Raw genomic sequence first — 9,637 nt, 5'->3', positions numbered from 1 at the left:
AGAGACACCTCTAGTGAACTGTGGACCCCGGTCCATTCTTTAATACTTGAAATACAAATCTGCTTGCAATACTTGTTTTATTGTTTTCTCTGCAAACAATCATCTTCCACACAATACGGTTAATCCTTTGTTACAGCAAGCCGGTGAGATTGACAACCTCATCTGTTTCGTTGGGGCAAAGTACTTTGGTTGTGTTGTGCGGGTTCCACGTTGGCGCCGGAATCTCCGGTGTTGCGCCGCACTACATCCCGCCGCCATCAACCTTCAACGTGCTTCTTGGCTCCTCCTGGTTCGATAAACCTTGGTTTCTTTCCGAGGGAAAACTTGCTGCTGTGCGCATCATACCTTCCTCTTGGGGTTGCCCAACGAACGTGTGAAATACACGCCATCAAGCTCTTTTTCTGGCGCCGTTGCCGGGGAGATCAAGACACGCTGCAAGGGGAGTCTCCACTTTCCAATCTCTTTACTTTGTTTTTGTCTTGCTTTATTTTATTTACTACTTTGTTTGCTGCACTTATATCAAAACACAAAAAAATTAGTTGCTAGTTTTACTTTATTTACTGTCTTGTTTGCTATATCAAAAACACAAAAAAATTAGTTACTTGCATTTACTTTACTTACTTCATCATGTTTCCTTTTAATTTTACCACAAAGAACATACCGGTAGGACAAGGGTCTATAATTGGGAGGAACAATATAGAAGAATTTTTCACCCATGTTAGTACCGTTGAAGATTTTGAAGATAGACACTTGGTAGAACTTGCTCCTACTTATGAAATTGCTGCTGCGCATTTAGTTCGCTTGTTGGAAACTAAATTTGTTAATCTCAATCCTATAATCCAACACATGTTTCTTACACTTGGTGATTTGGAAGAGGGGGAAAAGAAAGATTTTGTTTTAGAAACCCTTCTTAGAGAATTTGGTGGTCTAGCAAGAGAGGCTAGAAAGGTCTTTGCTAAATTTAATATGCTTGGTTCTCATACTAATTTTATTGGTATCCTTGAAAAAATGGATATGCATAGGATAAGGTACACTAATAATGCTAATGATGGTGGGGAGATCAAAGCACCAATACCATGTAAACTCCTAGCTATGAATGATGCACTAGAACATAACTATGCTTGGCTTGTTCCTGAAAATTTGTTTGATGAGAGTAGCAAGCCCAAGACTAATGAAAAGGGAGACGCTGAAACTTATGTATCCAATATACTATGCATGGTTGAGAAAACTCCAAATCCCGCTGTAGGTGCACCACCCTTCGATGTTACTTGAGATACACTTTACGCGCCTAGCTGAAAGGCGTTAAAGAAAAGCGCTTATGGGAGACAACCCATGTTTTTACTACAGTATTTTTGTTTTATATTTGTGTCTTGGAAGTTGTTTACTACTGTAGCAACCTCTCCTTATCTTAGTTTTATGTTTTGTTGTGCCAAGTAAAGTCTTTGATAGAAAAGTAAGTACTAGATTTGGATTACTGCGCAGTTTCAGAATTCTTTGCTGTCACGAATCTGGATCTATCTCCCTGTAGGTAGCTCAGAAAATTAAGCCAATTTACGAGCATGATCCTCAGATATGTACGCAACTTTCATTCAATTTGAGCATTTTCGTTTGAGCAAGTCTGGTGGCCTAATAAAATCCATCTTTACGGACTGTTCTGTTTTGACAGATTCTGTCTTTTATTTCGCATTGCCTCTTTTGCTATGTTGGATGAATTTCTTTGATCCACTAATGTCCAGTAGCTTTATGCAATGTCCAGAAGTGTTAAGAATGATTGTGTCACCTCTGAACATGTGAATTTTTATTATGCACTAACCCTCTAATGAGTTGTTTCGAGTTTGGTGTGGAGGAAGTTTTCAAGGATCAAGAGAGGAGTATGATGCAATATGATCAAGGAGAGTGAAAGCTCTAAGCTTGGGGATGCCCCGGTGGTTCACCCCTGCATATTATAAGAAGACTCAAGCGTCTAAGCTTGGGGATGCCAAAGGCATCCCCTTCTTCATCGACAACATTATCAGGTTCCTCCCCTGAAACTATATTTTTATTCCGTCACATCTTATGCACTTTGCTTGGAGCGTCGGTTTGTTTTTGTTTTTTGTTTTGTTTGAATAAAATGGATCCTAGCATTCACTTTATGGGAGAGAGACACGCTCCGCTGTTGCATATGGACAAATATGTCCTTAGGCTCTACTCATAGTATTCATGGCGAAGTTTCTTCTTCGTTAAATTGTTATATGGTTGGAATTGGAAAATGATACATGTAGTAAATTGCTATAATGTCTTGGATAATTTGATACTTGGCAATTGTTGTGCTCATGTTTAAGCTCTTGCATCATATACTTTGCACCCATTAATGAAGAAATACTTAGAGCTTGTTAATTTGGTTTGCATATTAGGTTTCTCTAGAGTCTAGATAACATCTAGTATTGAGTTTTGAACAACAAGGAAGACGGTATGGAGTCTTATAATGTTTACCATATGTCTTTTATGTGAGTTTTGCTGTACCGTTCATCCTTGTGTTTGTTTCAAATAACCTTGCTAGCCTAAACCTTGTATCGAGAGGGAATACTTCTCATGCATCCCAAATACTTGAGCCAACCACTATGCCATTTGTGTCCACCATACCTACCTACTACATGGTATTTATCCGCCATTCCAAAGTAAATTGCTTGAGTGCTACCTTTAAAATTTCATCATTCACCTTTGCAATATATAGCTCATGGGACAAATAGCTTAAAAACTATTGTAGTATTGAATATGTACTTATGCACTTTATCTCTTATTAAGTTGCTTGTTGTGCGATAACCATGTTTCGGGGACGCCATCAACTATTCTTTGTTGGATATCATGTGAGTTGCTATGCATGTCCGTCTTGTCCGAAGCAAGAGAGATCTACCACCTTCATGGTTGGAGCATGCATGTTGTTAGAGAAGAACTTTGGGCCGCTAACTAAAGCCATGATTCATGGTGGAAGTTTCAGTTTGGACATATATCCTCAATCTCATATGAGAATAATAATTGTTGCCACATGCTTATGCATTAAAGAGGAGTCCATTATCTGTTGTCCATGTTGTCCCGGTATGGATGTCTAAGTTGAGAATAATCAAAAGCGAGAAATCCAAAATGCGAGCTTTCTCCTTAGACCTTTGTACAGGCGGCATGGAGGTACCCCATTGTGACACTTGGTTAAAACATGTGCATTGCAAAGATCCGGTAGTCCAAGTTAATTAGGACAAGGTGCGGGCACTATTAGTATACTATGCATGAGGCTTGCAACTTGTAAGATATAATGTACATAACTCATATGCTTTATTACTACCGTTGACAAAATTGTTTCATGTTTTCAAAATAAAAGCTCTAGCACAAATATAGCAATCGATGCTTTCCTCTTTGAAGGACCATTCTCTTTACTTTTATGTTGAGTCAGTTCACCTATCTCTCTCCACCTCAAGAAGCAAACACTTGTGTGAACTGTGCATTGATTCTTACATATTTGCATATTGTACTTGTTATATTACTCTATGTTGACAATTATCCATGAGATATACATGTTACAAGTTGAAAGCAACCGCTGAAACTTAATCTTCCTTTGTGTTGCTTCAATACCTTTACTTTGATTTATTGCTTTATGAGTTAACTTTTATGCAAGAGTTATTAATACTTGTCTTGAAGTACTATTCATGAAAAGTCTTTGCTTTATGATTCACTTGTTTACTCATGTCATTACCATTGTTTTGATCGCTGCATTCACTACATATGTTTACAAATAGTATGATCAAGGTTATGATGGCATATCACTTCAGAAATTATCTTTGTTATCGTTTTACCTGCTCGGGACGAGCGAGAACTAAGCTTGGGGATGCTGATACGTCTCCGACGTATCGATAATTTCTTATGTTCTATGCCATATTATTGATGATACCTACATGTTTTATGCACACTTTATGTCATATTCGTGCATTTTCCGGAACTAACCTATTAATAAGATGCCGAAGTGCCGGTTCTCGTTTTCTGCTGTTTTTGGTTTCAGAAATCCTAGTAACGAAATATTCTCGGAATTGGACGAAACGAAGACCCGGGGGCCTATTTTTCCACGGAGCTTCCGGAAGACCGAAGAACATACGAAGTGGGGCCACGAGGTGGCGACACCACAAGGCGGCGCGGCCCGGGGGGCCCGCGCCGCCCTATGGTGTGGCCCCCTCGTCCGGCCCCGACTCGCCCTTCCGCCTACTTAAAGCCTCCGTCGCGAAACCCCCGATGCGAAAAACCACGATACGGAAAACCTTGCGAGACGCCGCCGCCGCCGATCCCATCTCGGGGGATTCCGGAGATCTCCTCCGGCACCCTGCCGGAGAGGGGATTCATCTCCCGGAGGACTCTACACCGCCATGGTCGCCTCCGGAGTGATGAGTGAGTAGTTCACCCCTGGACTATGGGTCCATAGCAGTAGCTAGATGGTTGTCTTCTCCTCATTGTGCTTCATTGTTGGATCTTGTGAGCTGCCTAACATGATCAAGATCATCTATCCGTAATACTCTATGTTGTGTTTGTCGGGATCCGATGGATAGAGAATACCATGTCATGTTAATTATCAAGTTATTACATATGTGTTGTTTATGATCTTGCATGCTCTCCGTTTCTAGTAGAGGCTCTGGCCAAGTTTTTACTTTTAACTCCAAGAGGGAGTATTTATGCTCGATAGTGGGTTCATGCCCGCATTGACACCAGGACGAGTGACGAAAGTTCTAAGGTTGTGTTGTGCTTGTTGCCACTAGGGATAAAACATTGGCGCTATGTCCGAGGATGTAGTTGTTGATTACATTACGCACCATACTTAATGCAATTGTCCGTTGTTTAGCAACTTAATACCGGAGGGGTTCGGATGATAACTCTGAAGGTGGACTTTTTAGGCATAGATGCGGTTGGATGACGGTCTATGTACTTTGTCGTAATGCCCAATTAAATCTCACTATACTTATCATGTCATGTATGTGCATTGTTATGCCATCTCTATTTGTCAATTGCCCGACCGTAATTTGTTCACCCAACATGCTTTTATCTTATGGGAGAGACACCTCTAGTGAACTGTGGACCCCGGTCCATTCTTTAATACTTGAAATACAAATCTGCTGCAATACTTGTTTTACTTGTTTTCTCTGCAAACAATCATCTTCCACACAATACGGTTAATCCTTTGTTACAGCAAGCCGGTGAGATTGACAACCTCACTCGTTTCGTTGGGGCAAAGTACTTTGGTTGTGTTGTGCAGGTTCCACGTTGGTGCCGGAATCTCCGGTGTTGCGCCGCACTACATCCCGCCGCCATCAACCTTCAACGTGCTTCTTGGCTCCTCCTGGTTCGATAAACCTTGGTTTCTTTCTGAGGGAAAACTTGCTGCTGTGCGCATCATACCTTCCTCTTGGGGTTGCCCAACGAACGTGTGAAATACACGCCATCATGCACCTAACCGGGCACGGGTAAAACTCTAACTCCTAACCGATACGTATCCTACTATGGTACAGATACACGGGCAATTAGCCCAAACTTGGTACACAAGGCCGATTCACGTATTTCTTCCATGTATATTCTTCAAACCCATCTTGATCGCGGCCCACCTCTGACTCGGTCAAATTCTGGTGATAACACATGCCCCCTGGTTTTGGAAATGACATTTCCAAAATCATCACGCTTTCTCTCGTCGGGTCATGTCGTGGCAGAGCAAAAAACCGCCGCAGAATCCTTCATCATGATGCCTTGCCCCTTCCACTTCTCCACGTGGCCTGCGAAATTTTTCTGTTGGGCACCACTTCCTCGGGAACTGCCGTGGTATTGAATCTCCCCCATATCCCCTTTATTTAACCGTTCTACACAGTTTGCTTCTTCATCCCCTTCGCCTTAGCACCCCCAAAAAACCCTCCTGCGCCAACATGTCTTCTTCCTCCTCATCCTCTTCCGGCCTTTCCTACGGGTCCTCCTCCTCCCGCGAGACGCCGCCGGACATTCGCGCCCCAGAAGAATGGGACCAAGAAGACCACGCCTCCTCCATCTGGTCCGAAGACGACCAGTCCTTGACCAGCGGGGATGAAGATCTCCAGTTCCTCGCCGACGGGGAACTGGAGTCGGAAAGCGAGGACGACTGGTTCCCCTGGGATGGCTGCCCCACCTCTGAAGAAGAGGAAGAGGAAGGCGACGACGACGACGACTCCCACGAGGGCTACCCGCCGGCGAAACGCCTCCGCATGTGGTGGGACGACGACAGCAGCGACGATGAAGACGAGGATGAAGCTCCCGTAGAGGGCTACGGGAGTAGCGACGAGGAGCCCATCGGCAGCGGTGCCGATGAGAGTTCCGAGGATGACGACGAGGGCAGCGATGGCCTGTAGATTAGGATCTACTAGTGTAGGCCTAGCAGTAGTAGATTGGTCAACGAGACCCTTCTTTTGTTCTTCCTTCTTTGAGCAATCGGCTCTTCCTTTGTAAGAAATCCTGTTCATTAATGAAGAAGTTTCCCCAATTTGATTTTGCCGATTTCTTTTAAACCGATGCTCAATGAGCCGATGGCAACGCATCGGTCTCTCATAATCCGCCCTTCATCTCTTCGACCACGGGGTGACTGCAATCTTGGTCGGAACTCAATAAGACGATGTCAGCGCATCAAGCCTTCCTGAACTATCCTTCATCCTTTCGAACAATGAATTTGAGTTCCGCCGGATCACCACCCTTGACAAAAATCGCGGCGCAGGACTAGCCGATGGCCACCCAATCGGCTTTCAAAAACAGAGCATCCACCAGGCCAGCTGCCCCCCGAGTCTCAGTCAAGGCGAAACGGAGACGAGGGCACGCCATTCAGAAAAATGGACCTGGGCTAGATCACGTCTGAGAGAACTATCATGCAGAGCCATCCAGAGCCGATCACCCCTCCGATGCTGCAGATGATCACACAACGGCTCAGAAGTAGAACTCCTCTGACACAGAGCTGGAGGTCCTTGTGTTCTGCACCTGCTACTGGTAGATTTTTTTTTAACGGGCCGATTTTTCTATCGGCCCCCAATATCTCACTGCACATGTATCGCACATGCTCATCTGATTATGGGCCCCATGAGCCGATTCTGCCAGGTAACTGCTGAAATCGGCTTCTGTGATTAGCCAAGGTTTTACTGCACATGTTCATCCGATTAGGTGTCCCCCGAGCTGATTCTTTCAAGGGATTTGATGGTATCGGCTCTTCAGGTATTCCCTGTTGGATTAAATGCTGAACCCAGGAAGAATGGATGGTGAGGATAATTTTTTTTGGCCGATTGCTGGAATTGGCCTCCACGTTGCTTGCTCGATGAAGGTTTTGTAATGTTCCTCCATAGATCCTTGGGGCCGATCACCTGGATCGGCATCGCCACGTTCGTCCATTGATGTTTGCTTTTGTTACACGGTCAGGCCGGTGGATAAAACCAGCCTAACCCCGTTCTTTGTCACGTCGATGCGCTCGCAGTCGTCCAAATTGATGCCTGAGAGTGGCTCTTGGCCTGATGTCTCCCAAACGTCCATGCCGGCTGTTGAAATCTCGGCTGAATCATCTGCGTGGACGACTTCTACTTCATCCCCATCCCACTGTATTAGGCATTGGTGCATCGTGGATGGAATGCAACAGTTGGCGTGGATCCAATCTCTCCCTAGTAGGACAGCATAGGTGCTCTTGCTGTCGACAATAAAGAACGTCGTAGGGATGGTTTTCCTTCCTATAGTCAGATCCACATTCAGAACACCTTGTGCGTCAGATGCTTGGCCGTTGAAATCGCTCAGTGTCACATTGGTCTTGATCAGATCTGAGCTAGAGCGTCCCAACCGACGTAGCATGGAGTATGGCATAATGTTGACTGCCGCTCCGGTGTCCACCAACATCTTGTTGACAGGCTGCCCATTGATGTATCCTCGCAAGTACAGGGCCTTCAGATGCCTGTAACTTCTTTCTCGTGGCTTCTCAAAAATGACCGGCCGTGGGCCGCAGTCCAATTGTGCCACAGGTGCTTCGTATAATCCTGGAGCGCTAAACTTCGTTGGAAGGACCATGTTTGTGCCAGCCGATGTCTCGTCATCGGCTTTCCTTTGTCTGGGGCGCCACTCTTTTCTTTGTGGCCGACCTTCTTCGTCCAGGGTTCGCTGAATTTTGGCGGCCAGGTCAGGCCGTGCCTTCCTCAACGTGTGCAGGTATAACCTTTCGGCTTCTTCTAACCAACGTAGACGCTGAACCCTTCTCTTCTGGGAACGGCTGAGCCCATCAGGGAACCACCTGGGGCGATGATACTTGTCTTCTTCATCATCGTCCTCTCTAGTTCCTCGAGATCTTCCACCCGAGCGGACTCAGCATGCCTGTTCCGAGGCGGGAGAGGCCCTAGACGCTTGAACACAGACACGTTAGCTGCATCCTTCTTCTTCTGTTTGCATTCTGGGCAGTTGCCGATTGTTGGCAATCGGCTTATTCCTGAATCCCAGCAGTGTCTGAAGAAGGGGCAGTCCCAGTGCCTATCCACGTCATCTTGCTCCCTCGCCTTTTCCTTGGCGTGGCGCTCATATCGCTCCTCGTCGTGATCATGCCGACGACGTCTCCTTTCGTCCCTAGCCAGACGATCCTTTTCATCATCGTCGTCGTCGTTGTATCGTCGGCGTTGGTCATACTGACTCACATACTTGTTGAGGAGGTGATCGGAGAGAGGTCGCTGATATCTTATGTTCTTCACTTCTCCTCTCGTGACGTAGCGCTTGCCGTCGTGGCGGATCCGATCGTGTGGAGCGGCTTCCTCTCGTGTCTTTGCTATGAGAGCAGCTGCCCTCATCTCCGTCCTTACCGAGTGGTGCCCGGGTCCCACCATGTTGATATTGCACGAGAAATCTGGCTGGCACCCTCCATGGTAAGTACACTCCACCATATTAACGGCGGGGAAGGGGTGTGTGTCGACCTTCATGGCGTACTGGTTGAAAATTAACCGCCCTTTTTCTATCGCCATTTGGATCCGCCGACGCCACACCCTGCAGTCGTTAGTGGTGTGGGTGAACGTGTTATGCCACTTGCAGTATGGCTTTCCGTTCAGCTCTTGCACCGTGGGGATCTTGTGGCCTTCGGGTACCTTTATATGCTTCTCCGTGAGTAAGAGATCGAAAATCTGCTCAGTTTTGATCACGTCGAAGTCGAACCCTTTTGGAGGGCCTTGTGGCTTAACCCATTTGCAGGACACGGGGCCTGCCGCTCGAGTCCATTCAGCCACCGCTACCTCTCGATCTCCCGCTGCACCTTCATCCTCGTCTGCCTCAACCAGGACCACCGCACGCTTGAATTTGTCCTGGTAAACATCTGGGTTGCGCTGTTCATATGCTGACAGCTTCTGCACCATGTGCGCCAATGAAGGGTAGTCTGCTTGGGAGGCCACGTCCTTGATCGATGATGAGAGACCCACCACCGCCAACTCGACTGCTTCTTTTTCACTTACGTGAACCGAATAGCATCGGTTCCTAATGGTCCTGAAGCGCTGGATGTATTCTGACACTGTTTCCCCGCGCTTCTGTCGTACCTGTGCTAGATCGGCAATGCCGGCCTCGGAAGCCTCTGAGTGGTACTGCTCATGGAACTGCTCTTCCAACTGCTTCCAAG

This window comes from Lolium rigidum, chromosome 2 (genome assembly GCF_022539505.1).
Source record: "Lolium rigidum isolate FL_2022 chromosome 2, APGP_CSIRO_Lrig_0.1, whole genome shotgun sequence".
NCBI classification, from domain to species: Eukaryota; Viridiplantae; Streptophyta; class Magnoliopsida; order Poales; family Poaceae; genus Lolium; species Lolium rigidum.
Note: the sequence above shows the minus strand (reverse complement) of the source record.